General features: G+C 54.7%; 1 protein-coding gene across 1 annotated transcript in view; it reads left to right on the forward strand.

The window, feature by feature from the left end:
- ZPR1 (ZPR1 zinc finger) overlaps positions 1-14,069 on the forward strand; it is a 437,500-nt gene extending 423,431 nt beyond the window's left edge. Inside the window, exon 15 of the mRNA XM_068172137.1 lies at positions 14,059-14,069. The gene's annotated coding sequence lies outside the window, so the exon portion shown is untranslated. The remainder of the gene's footprint in view (positions 1-14,058) is intronic.

Below are 14,069 nucleotides of genomic sequence, written 5' to 3' on the forward strand. Positions count from 1 at the left end.
CCTGTCACGAGCCTGCGCCCCGGTCCTGCTTGGCCGCCGGTGCCGGGCTTTCTCCGTTTCCCCGTTATTGCTGGGAACGGAAGGGCTGCGAGCCAGCCGGGGAAAAGCCGGAGTGCAGGTTAAACCCCACGGTGGGTTTTTGGGAGCAGGGAAGCCGCGGGGCTCCGGTGGAGCACGGGCGGTGCTTCCGGGGCTCCAGCCCGGCTGCTCCCGCGGCTGGATCCCGTCACAGCGGCCGGGCTGTGCCCGCACCAGCCTTCCCAGGCGTTCACTTCTCCAAGGACTTCGGAAAGCATCCCTGGCTCTCCCCAGCCGCTGCAATCCCCTGGGTATCCCAGAAGATGCTGGATGTAAAACGGGTGTTCTCCATCTGGAAAAATTTTGCAAGGGGCAGTTGAGCCTTCATTTTTCATTAGATCCCCTCGCGTTGCAGCAGATCCGATTTCCTTGTTAATTGGGTGCTGTTCATTTTCTCCACTTCATTACTTGCCGCCGCACCTAGAATTTATATCCATTTGGTTTAATCGCGTTCGCCTGGTTAAATTCCAAACAGTCACTCGTTCAGAAAGGGAATTATTACCTCGCTTTGCCAGGACTTCCACTTTGCCTTAATTTCCCTGGAGCCTCGTTGGCTTCGCTCTGCCTGCTTTGCCTGCCTGGGTCCCCTCGGGGCTGGCTGGGAGCGCGTGGCGCCCGTGCCATCGTGGCTCGTTCCGCGTGCGAGTGCCACGGCGCTGGCCAGAGGCCACGGCAGGAGCTGCTGGGCTCAGGCATTGCCTGGCACAGCCTCGCCCAGCCCAGGCTTGAAAAGTGCACAGTGAGAGAACAGGAACCACGTCGGGTGCGTCAGAGAGGCTCTTGGGGTTCTGTCGTGCTTGTTTGTGTCACTATTTTGTGCCCCTTTTGCTCTTGGAAGGAGCAAAGTGGAAAACCAGAAAACTTTTGCTTTGGGAGGAAAAGCCCGTTCTTTGGCTGCCTGTTTTCACTCTTAATGAGCAGGCACTTGGAAATATTGCTGAGATTTCAACCAGTTCCACTTGCCAGTTTCAACTATAGAAGGGGCTTGGTAGGCTACTTATTTGGGGAGTTTGAGGGGTTTTTAGGCTTCACTTTCTTCCTGAGTTTCTCCGGCTTCTCAGCCCTCTTCTCCCTGGCAAGAAAATGCAAAAGTAGATGAAGACTCATTCTGTGGATATTTAGCATCTGTGCCTGTGGCCTCCTGCCTGTGCCTGGGCAGTGACAGGCAGTAGGACACCAGCCTCTCCTGTCCCCTCCCAGCTCACAGACATATTTCACTACTGGCTCCCAGTGGAAGGCTCCGGCTTCGTTCTTCAGCCCCTTCTCCAGCTCCTGCCAGTTCTGTTCAGGAGGTGATGATCTCCTGGAAGTGCTCACGAGCAGACAGGAGCTGGTAGATGGTGGGGCCACAGCCGACGTCTGTCGAGGTGTCACCCCTCAGCCCTTCTGGTGCAGAGTGGGGACAAACCGTCCCGGTGAGGATGGAAACAGCCCCAGGGCAGAAACATCCCCGAGCCCCTCAGGCTGTGTTCCCCTAACCCAGGGATGTGGCCCCAAGTGCCGCAGAGCCGTGGCACAGCCCCCTATCCCAGTGCCAGGGCTCTCTGGCCACAGCCCAGCCCAGGGGCAACTCCTGCAGCGGGTCCAGAGCCAGTGCAGGGGCAGTGCCAGCTCCTGGGGCACCGGCCCCAGCTGGGCTCGATGGTGCTCCCCGAGCTGCGGCACAGCTCCAGCCGCAGCTCCGTGTCCGCACGGACAGAGGGGTGTCCCTAACAGAGCGGGTGTGTGTCTGTGGCTCGCACGGCTCGCTCCTGCGGGGCAGCCCCAAAACGGTGCCGTCCCACGCCTCCGAACGCCTCGGGACTGCTCACCCAAGCAGAGCATTCTATGCAGGATCCTCAAGTTCTGCATCAGAAACGCGCTTGCCCCTCCCCGGCTGCTCCCCATGCTGTGAAATTCTTTCAAATACTCCTGCTGCGGGTCAAAGTTCTGCTGGCAGAACGGTGCCTCCGTGAGGACCGCTGGCGCTGCCATCCTGCCGAGAGCCGGCTCCGCCGCTCGCTCCGGCCGTGGCACGCAGCCCCGGTCACCTTCGGCTCTCAGCTCCTCCGTGCGTGCTCCGCGCTCCGGCCGGACCTTCCTCCGCAGCACTTCGCGTGCTCTCCGGCTTCCTCGCTTTTTCGGTAGCAACTCGCTCCTGCAGCGCCGGCAGCCGTGCGAGCAGCACGGGGGGACGCGGCGGTGACCGCTCCTTCGCCGGCACCGCCGCACAGAGGCAGCAGAGCCCCGCGCTTCTCGTCCCCGCAGCCGCTCGCCCTCCTCCCACTCGCCCAGCTGGAGCCGAGATGATCAAACAGTTTTAGGCTCATTACCGACTCCAAATCTATATAATTGGCCTTTGCTTTTTTAAGGATCCATCGTTAGAAGTGACAGCAGAGGAGCTGCAGCGTCATCGTCCAACTAATAAGTGCGAATGTAGATCAAGGTGCATTTGCTTTACAAACCCCCTCACTGAGCCAGACCCGCCGCTGCCAAACCCTCTTCTGAGCATGTGAGGCATGAAAAGGACGTCAGCTAGAAAGGTGAACGTGGCAAAGAGGTTTTCTTCTGACAGCAAAGCCAACCATCAGTGCTCCCTGCTACTGCAGCGCTGGGACACAGGGCCCTGCGAGAGCCTTGCTGGCCAGGCAAGCTGACCCAGGGCCATTTGCCAGTGCAGCGCTTAGCTTTCCATCCTTAGAGCCTGATTTTGTCGCTGAATGACATAATCTGGGGATAAAAGCACGAACTGTCAGCACCCAGAGGGCTCTGGGCAGGAGTGGCAGAGCATCTCAGAGCTGGCAGGACTTACTGCCCTCACTGCCAGCCTGGCACTGCCTGGTCCTGGCAATCATAGAATCGTAGGATGTCCTGGGATTGGCCTGCCATGGGCACGGGCACTGACACCTTCCACCAGACCAGGTTGCTCCAAGCAACACCCAACCTGGCCTTGGACACTTCCAGGGATCCAGGGGCAGCTGCAGCCTCTCTGGGCAGCCTGTGCCAGGGCCTCCCCACCCTCACAGGGAAAGATTTCTTTCTAATACCTGATCTAAACCTATTCTGTCAGTGTGAAGCCTTTCTCCCTTGTCCTGTCACTCCAGGCTGTAAATAGTAGAAACTCTAAATATGCTCCCTTCAGGCCGAGAAGGCCACGATTAGGTCAGCCCAAAGAGCCAGCCCCTGGGCTCGTGGCAGCGCCCAGAATGGCTCTGACGCTGCAGCTTCCCATCTCCATGAGAGCTTGGCTCCAGACGTCTGATTTCCATTTCCCCTCGTACTCTGATTTCAATCAAAGTGTGTGATTAGGGCCGCACGAGCTCCATTGTCATCTCCCCCTAAGCGCTGCTCTGATGGGTGGAAATAGCATCTCAATGTTTACAGAGAGGAATGCATGGCTCTGCTTTCCTGGGTATCGCACAAAATCTGCCACTGCAGAGAGGGAAAACCACACAGAAGACGAGCAGCACCTGCAGAAGGCTGGGGAGGGAGGAGGGGAGCTCTCTCAGACTATGGGGGAGCACCTTGGCCTCGTCCCCTCACCTGTGCAGCAGCTGGGAGATTATAAAGGGCAGAGAGAGCTGGAGGGGCGGTATTTTGGTGTTTGCAGCACCTCAGGGCTTTGCTGGTTTAGGCTCTACATAGCCTCTGCCTGAGCACGGCTCCTGTGGCTGTCCCAGAGGAGGTTTGGAAGCAGCCAGCTCGTGTGGTGGAACACTGCCCTGGGGAGGTGTTGTGGTAGGGATGGGTGTCCTTTGAGGGCACCACTGGGTGCTGGTGCTTTTGTGGGGGTTGGCTGAAGGCGGCTGGTTGTTTTGGTGGTTGCAGGAAACATTTTGAGTTCTCCCCTGTATTTCTGAGGTCAGAAATATTGCGCTTCAAGGTTCCTGTCAGAGTCAGAGGAATGCACCCGCTGCTGTGCCCTTTCCTCCCAGGTCAGATGTTTGGCTGAGTCTGTGTTGCATGGACATCAGTGGGATCTTAGTTAAGGGCTATGTAATTAACAGCTGGCCGTGCTGCTGGGCCCCTGCCCCAGGTCTGGCTCCCCAGAGGCTCTGCCCACAGAGGGGAGCGGGAGCAGCCCAGTGCCGGGAACAAAAGGCATCTCTTCTCTGCGTGGTGTAGAGGATCCCAAACAAAAGGTTCCCATTCCCTGTGATCCTCTCCCTGCTTCTCACTCTCCTTTCTGTGCTCCCACTCTCCAAGAGGGATTTAAGCCGTTCTTTTCTCCGGGCTGCAACAAGAAAGTAGCAATTAACTGTTATAAGGCTGTTTTATAGTCCTGTGCAAACCCCTTCCATCCACTCTGCTTTAAATGGGTACATCTTTTATTCCCAGTTTTCGGGAGTGTAAAACTTTACAGCGTTTGCTGCAAACCTTCATACTTTGCTTTGCAGTTTATTGCTCCCTCTGCGGATATATCTCACTCATAAATATGGCTTCCAGCTCCCAGTACTTGACTAGGAGCTGCAGTGCCTCGGAGTGGTTCCATTAATGGGACTTTGCCTACATATCGTGGTATGATTCTTCCCAAAGCTCTGGCTCTCCTCTGCCCGAAGGTGCAGAGCTCTGCAGAAGAGCTCTGGCAGCAGCAGGTCACTCAGCCAGGGCATTCCAGCGCCAGCTGCACATCCCTGTGGCTGTGGAGGGCTCAGTGTGAGCTGGGGCTCTGTGCTGGGTGGCTTCAGGCACTGCCATTGTGGAGCCTTGGAGCAAAGGCTGTCTTAGGTGGAAAGCTTCCTCTCCTATGGGTTGTTTACGCATTATTTGTAAAAAACTTTCTTTTCCTATGATTTACATGGTGTCTCTCTGCTCTCCCTGTACTAAGAGTGAAAAATAAAGAGGTCAAATGTTGTGGTTCCTGTGGGTTTAAGTCTGACATGGGTGGGTTGCTTCTAACCACCCCATAGTTTTTATTGCCATGGGAACATTGAGGAGCTCTTTTACCCTACTGCCCATTTTTTTGAACATTTTGGAGAAGTGCTGTGCTTGATGCAGGCTCAGGTGTCCGTGAACAGAGCCAGCCAGGTTTGTGGACACCAGGTGCCAGTGCCTTTGTTCTTCAGCAGCCAAGCCAAAAGCTGGAGGTGGAGGCAGAGCAGGGTTCTGTGTGCTGCTGGTCCTCCCGGGGCTCTGGGAAGGGGACAGGCCACTTGGCACCCCTGCACTGGTGGTGGCCTTAAGGGGAGGAGTGGGGGTTCTGCTGCAGTCCCCAACCAGCCACCGTTATTCTGGGACTGTCATGACACAAAGGATTTGGAAAGGTGTGGGGTATTAAATGCAGCTTTCAGACCCCCGCGTCCTACGTGGTAATTTCCTTGCATTACAGCGATGGCGGCTTTAAAACCGCCCTCCTCCCGTCCCCTTTTAACAACACAGGAAAGCGTTTAGGGCCGATCTGTTTGGAGTCCAGAATGGCAGCGATTACAGCAGCGCTGTGCACCTGGGGTAAATGGAGTGATACTGGGGTGAGAATGACCTCTGTTGAAAGGGTGACACAGGGCGGGGGCTGCTGTTTATCCCGCTCTGCGTCTGCCCTGCCCCGTTCCCAAAAGCGGGGTGCTTTGTCTCATCCCTTTGAGCATCCCACCACTGCATTAAAGCTTCTTTTCCAGGGAAAAAGAATAGTTATTGAAAAAAGCCTTGGCTGCCTGTGTCCGTCCCCACAGGCGGGCCGGGGGCTCCCCTCAGCCCCGGGCTGCAGGAGGGAGGGCGGCAGGGCGGGCACACGCTGGCAGCGCCGCGGTAGCGGATGCTTTATGGGACCATTTGCCAGCGCCGGTACCTGCCGACGAGGCTCCAAATGTCAGAGCCGGGCGAGGGAACAGGTGGGCTCTGTGCGTCTCTGGGGCCCCACTAATTCACAGCCGATAAATTAACGACAGGAACAGGGACAAAGTCCTATTCTGGGTGCAGGTGACTGAGCAATTCCCTTCTGGCAGGCGGAGGGAGGGAGACCTGCCGCTGTCAGGCTGCCTTTGATTGTGTTGTCTGAGCCAGGCTTAAAAGTAGCCCGTGCTCGAGACCAGCTTTGCTCCTGCTCAGGGCTCTAGAAGCAGTGGGAAGTCTCGCTTAAAATAATGAGCACCTCTGCTAATTACCTGACGCTGCCTCTTTGAACCGCAGGCTGTAGCTTACATCATCCCCGTAGAGGAACCGAAGGTTTCCTTCAATCCCAGAGAGACGGGAGATGTTCAGAGCTAATGGCACCGGCCCCGAGAGGAAAGGGTGCGAACTGCTTGCACCTACACAGACCTGGTCCTGGAGCCAGGCGTGGGGCAAGGGAGGCGCTGGCAGGAGTGGGGCGTTCCCCGGCTCCCTGCCGGTATCCACTCCTGTCCCACCTGCCTCCAGGAGGGAGGGCTGGCGCTGCAGGAGGGAAAGCATGGCTGTGGGGGCGCTTTCGTAGGGAACGGGGCCAAAAATAACGGGGGAAAAGAGAAAAGTGTAGGAGTGGGGCCATATTAAACAAGCTGCACAACAAGCTATCGTCCACGGACCCTGCATCGGCACGGTTTCGGTTTTGTCTGTGCCATCTTTATAGAATTCCCGAGGGATTGTGACCCAGAAGCAGTGATCCGGCGCCGGGGGGCGGGCAGCAGGGCTGGTGCGAGCTGAGCCGGCGGCAGCGCCGGGCTCTCTCTCGCCTCTAGGAAGCACTCTGACCTCAGGGAAGCGAGGAGGATCGCTCCGAGCAGAGCTGCGAGAGCGCGCAGCATCGTTCGGCTCGGCAAAGTGCTCTTTCTGGAGAGCCTTGGCTTGGGAGTGGGCGGGAAGTGAGGTCGAGGGATTCCAGCATGGCAGAGCTTGGGTCTCGGCAGCTGTCTGTCAGCTCAAGGGAGAAGGTTCTGGGAAACGCCGCGCGGGGATGCACCAGCCTGGTCCCGAGCCGGGAACCCCTCCCCGTGCAGGGGTTCCCTCCGAAACGGGGGCGAGGTGAATGCCAGCCTTGGAGGATGTGCTTAGATGTAGGAACGTGGTGCCTGGAGGGGTTGGCTCGCTCAGGATAAACCATCACTCTGGGCTCTGCACAAGTGCGGGAGAGACGAGGCTTCCCGGGAGCAGGCGGCTGCGCCCCGGCCCGACGAGCCCGTGCAGATGGCGGGGAGATAAACGACACCATCTCCGTAGTGTAGTGGCTCGGCCGTAATTCCTGAAAGACATTTATTGGAGGCAGCCTTTCCTTTTTCAGGGCTGTGACTCCTCGGGCAGGGGGAATTGCGATGGGGAAGGTGGAAAGCGCAACCCGGCGTTACTGATGAGACCGCTGCCCAAACCCCCATCCATTCCTCTCCTCCAATTTTCTCCTCTGACAATTTATAGGTTGGCTTGATGCTTGAATAGCTGAGTCTCTCTAGTAATATGTATTCTCTGTAAGTATTCCCTGCTGTGGCATATCCTAAGAGAACTCCATCAAATAATTATCTTCCCTTTTATTTATTCACAGTCTTTTCACTCGATCTGCATCACGATAAAATATTCCAATGGCTTCCTCTTAGCACTGAGCCTTCTCCAGATTGTAAAGTGTATTTATGTACAGTATTAAATCCGCCCCGCGCCGCTCTTTATCTCGCCTCTGTGCCCGTTCGATGCTGCCGTCGCACGCTGGCCCTGGCCACCCCCTGCCCTGACTCCCTGTGTCCCCGTGGCACGCACGGAGCCCGTGCCACCTGCCCCAAGCCCAGGGCAGGAGAGGTCCGCAGGCGGCCAAGGACCCAGCTGCAGCCAGTGCGAAGGGATGGAGAGGGGCAGCCCCACCGGGGACCCTTCCTGTCCGCCCTCGCCGGTGCTTCCAGCCGGGATGTGGCTGCCTGGCAGGGCCGGGCTGCCCGCCGGCAGCGGGAGGACGTGACTGCAGGGCAGCCGAGCGCAATCAGAGCAGGGAAGAGACCAATAACCTCCTCTGCCCGCGCCGGAGGAGCAGCGCTGCTCTTCTCCAAGTGCTCCGCGTGTCTCCCTGTGGAGAGCGGCCTCTGGGGAAGGATGAATCCCTAAAAAGGGGCAGCTTTTCCTACAGAAAGAGGCTATTTCCGGGGATGGTGTGTAGAGTCCGAGCGAAAGTTTCCAGTGCTGATGAGCCCTTGGAGCAGTCCTCAGAGAAGGTGCAGGCATGCTGCAGCACAGCTCTGACCTATGGCAGGGGACATCCTTTCTCCATGGGATAGCAGGTGCATGTTTGCAACTGGGAATGCTGCAGGTTTTGAAAATAGCCCTCCAACACCAGTACAGCCTCCTTGTCTTTCTGAGGATTTCTGCATGCTGCACAGCAGCCTAACACAAAACTCTTGGTGTTGGGCATCCCTGCTTGCGGCTCTAAAAGACCCCATGAAGGACCAGTGGCCTCTCCACCCCAGGCATCTTGGCATCTCTGCAGCTGTGGGTGATCCCAGGGTGTTCTGGACTGAAGGGGCTCTTGTGGTCACATTCACAGTCTAGCAGTGCCAGGGATTCTGTTAGGCCAGAAGTCTCTCCCCACTCTGGGGGCTGAGGGAGTAAAAGCAAGTTTAAATGTGTTTTTTAGGTTTGCTTACGCTGCTCTGCCCACAGCAGCATTTCCCAGGAGCCACGAGGCAGTGGCAGCAGCAGCACTTTCTGCCATGCTGTGTCACCATGATGCAGGAACAGCAGTTATTTGGTTGGTCACAGAGAAATAGCAGTGGCTTTTCCTCCCAGCTTTGCCCACAGTCAGCTTAGCTGGTAGGCAGATGGGCCAGAGAAAGGCGTGTTTCCCAGAAGAGGGAGATGGCAGGGGAGAGGACCAGTCATGGTGAGGATGATAACCATGATGCTCCAACTCACTTGGCTCTGGTACCTCTTCAGAGTGGCATCCCCTACACTCCTGGAGAGCCAAGTTCCCCAGCAAGGGTTAACAGAGTGTATAAAATTGATTGCGATTTTAGTAATTCAGTATAATCACAGTCTACCAGCAGGTTGCTTTTCCAGCAGGAGGGTTTGGAATTATTTTCTGGAGTTTGCAATATAGAACTTAAATTAAGCCTCAGAAGTCAGAGGAGCTCTGCTGCATCTCTAATGTGGTGCTAAATTCTCAGCAGCACATTCCCTGTATTAAAGCCTTTGCTGGCAATTAGGTTCATTAACTATCACAATACCTTATTTATTACTCGGCATGCCATATGGTTTCCCAGCTAAAGAATGGCACCCGTTCTAGCACAGACCATTTGGCATCATAAAGATGTTAACAAATAATGTTATGGCTCTCAAGGGCAAAAGGGCTCGCCGGGCTGCAGGTCTGCACGGCAGGAGAGAATATGAAAACATTTTTCTTCTATGGCAAAATAAAGAATTCCTCGAGACAGAAGTATTCAAAGACTATCCCGCTTGCATCACGCAAATGGGAGTTTTATACATGCCCATAATGGTTCTGTCAATATTTGCAGCAGGCAGCGTGCTCACTCATCTCCTTTCCTTCCCCTCGCTCCCTCCGAGCACTGACAGTGCTGGAGCACCAACAGGAAGGACCCGCCTCCATCTAGTCGTGCTGCATTTATGCCTCTTGACTTTTATTTCTTCTGATGGCACCAGCTCTTTGGTGTATGCAGCTCTTGGGGACAGGATTAATTATCCAGCACCATCCTTTGCTGCTGCCCAAACTTCAGCACTGGGCACTGCACCGAGGCACCCGGCGTGCCAGCGAGCGCACAGCATTGACTGCTGCTCTGCAGAGGAGAGAGGGTGCATATCTCTGTGTGTAGGGGGTGAAGCTTCACCAGTAGAAACAGCTCGTTGGGACCCCAATGACAGAACATGAAGTTAGGCATTCTGACCCTGAAAAGGGGAAAATCCCAGTTGTAGTTAGTTTAGTGCTCTTGGGAGGAGATCAGGACCTGTTACAGCCCAGGCTGTGAGCGTTACACCGGGTACACCACACTCCGTTCCTATTTTCAGCAGGATTAGGATTATGAGAGCCAGGAACAGCATTTCAGGTCACAGGGACTCGGACTGTCTCCTCTTGGGTACTGCGTGGCCAACAAGGAAAAGGTACTTCTCCATTCCTGTTCTGTGAGTGGATTCGCCTAGTATAAACACATCCAAAGGGTGATTTTGGCAAAGTGCAACTTAAATCAGAATAGTACTAAAAGCACAGATTAAACCAGACTTTGTGATCCTGTTACAGTATCCCTTGACAACATCTGAATTTCCAGAAATGGGTCAGAAAGACAAGTTTCAGGCACAAGTAGCACTGCTGCCAAATTTCCTAGGCAATGCTCACTTGGTGCCTAGGTGTGGTTGTTTCCTGGATCCTGCTCTTTGTTGATTCCTGGGTCAGCTTTCTGATTTGCAGGAAGATAATTCTTCCAGCATGTGAGCTGAGGAATGGCTCTGGGCTCCTGCACATGGGCTCTAGTGGTCTGTGCACAGGTAGCCCAGGTATCTGCAGCAGCACAGTGCCAGCTCCCTGATTTCCAGCCAACGATGGGCTGGGTCAGGGCACCCCCAGGGCTCGATGCCCTCCTGCCCAGAGTAGTTGGTGGCGAGGCTGTAGCAGCTCTTGGATAACTGCCATGGTGATGATCACTTCAGAATGCTTTGGTGTGCAGAACAACTGCTCTTTCTTTGGGCAGTGGTAGCAGTTAGGTGTTTGGCTGGCACCACGCTCAGCCTGCATAGAGCAACCTCGCTGTGCCCTGGTCTGTCACTCCAGAGCTGCCTGTGTCTTGCTGGAACTGCTCTTCCCAGGAAGGGATGTGGCAAAGATCTGTATTGCTGCAAAACTCACAGGCTTTAATGGCAGCTAGGATTATTTCTCATCACCTCAGCTGACCTCTCAAGCAGTGTGGGTGAAGTATTCTACCCGCCAGTTCACGTGGCGCTGTTTGCACTGGGATTGCAGCCATTTCTTCGGGAGCCCCTCTGTTTTGTGTTGTATCGCGGTGGATGGCACACAGCGCTGTTACACAGTCAGAGCCTGGTCCTGAGAACAGCGACGCTCCACGGGAGGATGGGTGCGGCCAAAGATGGAGCTGTGTCCCGCCGGACACGCGGGTGTTGCTGCGACACCCATCCCCTTTCTGCTGGCCTCAGTGCCTCTCCAGAGTCTGCCAGCTCCTTTGAATTTTCACTGTTCCATGTCCTCCTTTCAACTTCTTCATGAGACTTGTGATTTGGTTTTTTCCTCTTCATGTCTCTTGAAGAGACATTCCAAAACATGCCCCCTCAAAAGCCTCTGGGCTGGAATATCTCACCTCACCTCCCCAAGCAGCTTTGCTCCCTGCCTGCCCTGTCAGTCCCTCTGCGCAGCTGCAAGGACCCTTGGCCCTCTGGTGATGCCATAGCAGTTTTGTAGGTAGCACAGTGGTGCCAGTGCTCCAGCACCGAACCTTTCAGGGGGAATTCTCAGTGAACGGAGAACTGTTTTCCAAACAGCAGAGAGAAATGGAATTCCAGTCCATTTGTGGTGGAATTGGCATTTCCCAACCAAAGGACGTAGCACCTGCAGCAGCAGAGGCACACCAGCGAGAAAGAATGGACTGGGTTCCAAAGGGAATTAATGCCTGGAGAGGAGCTGGGGGTGGTGGCAGCGGCTGTACCCCCGGTGCCAGCCACGTCACACACTCTGCTGCCTCCTCCCTTTTGCATCCCTGGCTGCTGGCAGGGACACGTGGAGCCTCTGGCCCTGGGCAGACAGGTCTTATCCAGGAACGACTTTGCAGGAGTGTTTACTTTCATTCCTGAGAGGCTGATCGAGCTGTTCCAGCTAGGAATGTGCCCTGGCCGAAGCGGGACCCTGCCAAGCTCCCTCCAGCATGAACGTTGCACGGTCCAAGGGCACTGGAGCCCCGGCGGGACTCGCCTCCCGCTGCCAGGGCCGCCTGTGTCCGTGGGACTGGTGGCCATGGATGCGTGTGCTGTGACCAAGCTGGAATACACCAATTCCTCATGACCTTTGGGAAGGATTCATCAATATCCACCCTGAAAGGGCGGACTGTGAGCTGCCTTGCTACACCAATGTTATCTGATTTGGTCACTGAGGAATCTGTGACCAGATAAGATACCAGGGCTTTATTGTATCTTCTGGCAATTATTAAGAAAATAAAATCAGTTAATATCTAACCTTGAACCTAGACCAAAACATTTAGCCTCAGACTTCGTTCTGCCTCTCTTGTACATTCAGGAGTTGTACAGTTTAGAGGGCTGTTAGGAATGATGGAAGAGATGAACAGGAATTTAATCTGAGCCTAAAATACCATCATTATGCAGCTCGAGCATCTCAGAAATGAGGTCTGTGCCATGTGTGATGCAGCCACTCGATCTTTTTGTCCTGGTGCAAGAAAGGGGAGGAGGAGGAGGAGCCCCTTTGGCAGAAGTTTCCCCAGCTGTGAAGGCATTTTTTGTGAATATTTAATGCAGAGATATGTTAAGAGCAGGGAAAGGAGGGGGGGGAAGTCTTCCATGAGTGTGGGCTTTTGTTTGTCCTGTCAGAAGCAGTAACGTGTTCTCTGTGCGCACACAGAGCACATAAATACATATAAATATCCTCTCCCCTGGAAAGGGAGAGCAGAGAATTGTGCAGCTGGAAATGGGACATGGAGTGCTGCTAGAGAGGAAAGATGGAATGAGGGCTGGAGGTGTTTACTGAGTCTCTGGGATTCAGCATGCGGCTTGCTCCCTCCGGTAAATGAACTTGAGCATCATGAGGGCACAGAAACTGGAAACTGGCTGCTTCCAGTGAGACTGAGAATGCTGCTTGTGGTCCTGGATGACTTTTTGGTTCTGAACTCTAAAGCCATTCAGGGGCTCTTGGGAGCCATCCTGTTAAAGGAAGGGAGTTTTAATTGTTGATCTTGTGCTCAGAAAAGCATGCAATGAGTATTTAACTCACCTGGAATTCTTATTAATGTCTAAACTTGGATGTGATCCTGCTGAAGAAGGAACAGACCAGGGTGGAGGTGCAGCCTGCACCCCACTCCTGAGGGCACTAACCAGCACAAATGGTGTCTGGACAGACTAAGAACACCTCCTTCCCCAGTGCTGTATGCTTCCTGAGGAGAGTCAAAACCAAATAAGACAGGAAAAGCAGGATGAAACTGGAACACAATCCCTCACTAGAGTATCCCCTGTTTTGAGAGGCAGAACAAGCCTCCAGAAGTGGTTTGCTGAGGTCCTGGTGAAGATTCTGCTCTATTTAAAGGACTTTTTTCTGGGATGAACTTTACCGAACACACATGCAGCCTCCACAGCACCATAAATTCAGGGCTGACATTTAATGCCTCAGCACATTTCTTTCCTTGTCCCGTGCAAGACGTCAAGTATGTCAGGTTAAGAGAAGAGAAAAAGAGGAAAAATAATTACACAGTAAATTAAACAAGGCCAACCCCCTCCCACTTATTAGAGCTTCATAAGTTGCTACCTCTGGCTCAAGCTCTCTTGAATACGTACCAAGGGTAACACTAAAAATAGGTCCTGTACTGATGGTTGGGTCACAGCCTGCTAGGGGGAGGCATTTTTATTTAATTACAAGCCCAGCAGCGTGTTGCTGGGGGGGGATTCATAAACACGGCTCTCGAAGCCCGGCTGTAAAGTTTGTGCTCCTTCGCTGAGTCACTGAGGCTAAATTCCCCTTTGTGTGGGGGATTTAGGGGAGGAATGTGGGAAGGCTGGCCCGGGCTGCCGCCCTCCTGAGTCACTGCTCAGCTCATCCTCCAGCCCTGGCAGGCTCAGGGCCCTAAGCCACTAATTAGCCTCATTGTCTTAGGGCTGCAGCATCCATAACCTAGCACGGGGAGGGGGGAGGATGGAGGGACAAAGCTCCTGGAAACCCATGAGCTGTATCTCCTGGCACTTGTGTTCTGTGCGTCATAACCCACCTCTCAACACTCCCCGAGGGATACTGATCCACTCCTTCCGTGGGATGGCATTGATTCCATGATGCCGAATGCGAGTGAAGTTGTAACCTGGCGCAGTGCTTACGAGCAGGGAGGGTTTTGGTGCACAGAGCGCGGGGTGCAGCAGCCTCGTTGGGAGCTGTGCGGATGTGTGCAGCGGCACGCCGG

Source organism: Anomalospiza imberbis, chromosome 24 (assembly GCF_031753505.1).
Source record: "Anomalospiza imberbis isolate Cuckoo-Finch-1a 21T00152 chromosome 24, ASM3175350v1, whole genome shotgun sequence".
Classification (NCBI taxonomy): Eukaryota; Metazoa; Chordata; class Aves; order Passeriformes; family Viduidae; genus Anomalospiza; species Anomalospiza imberbis.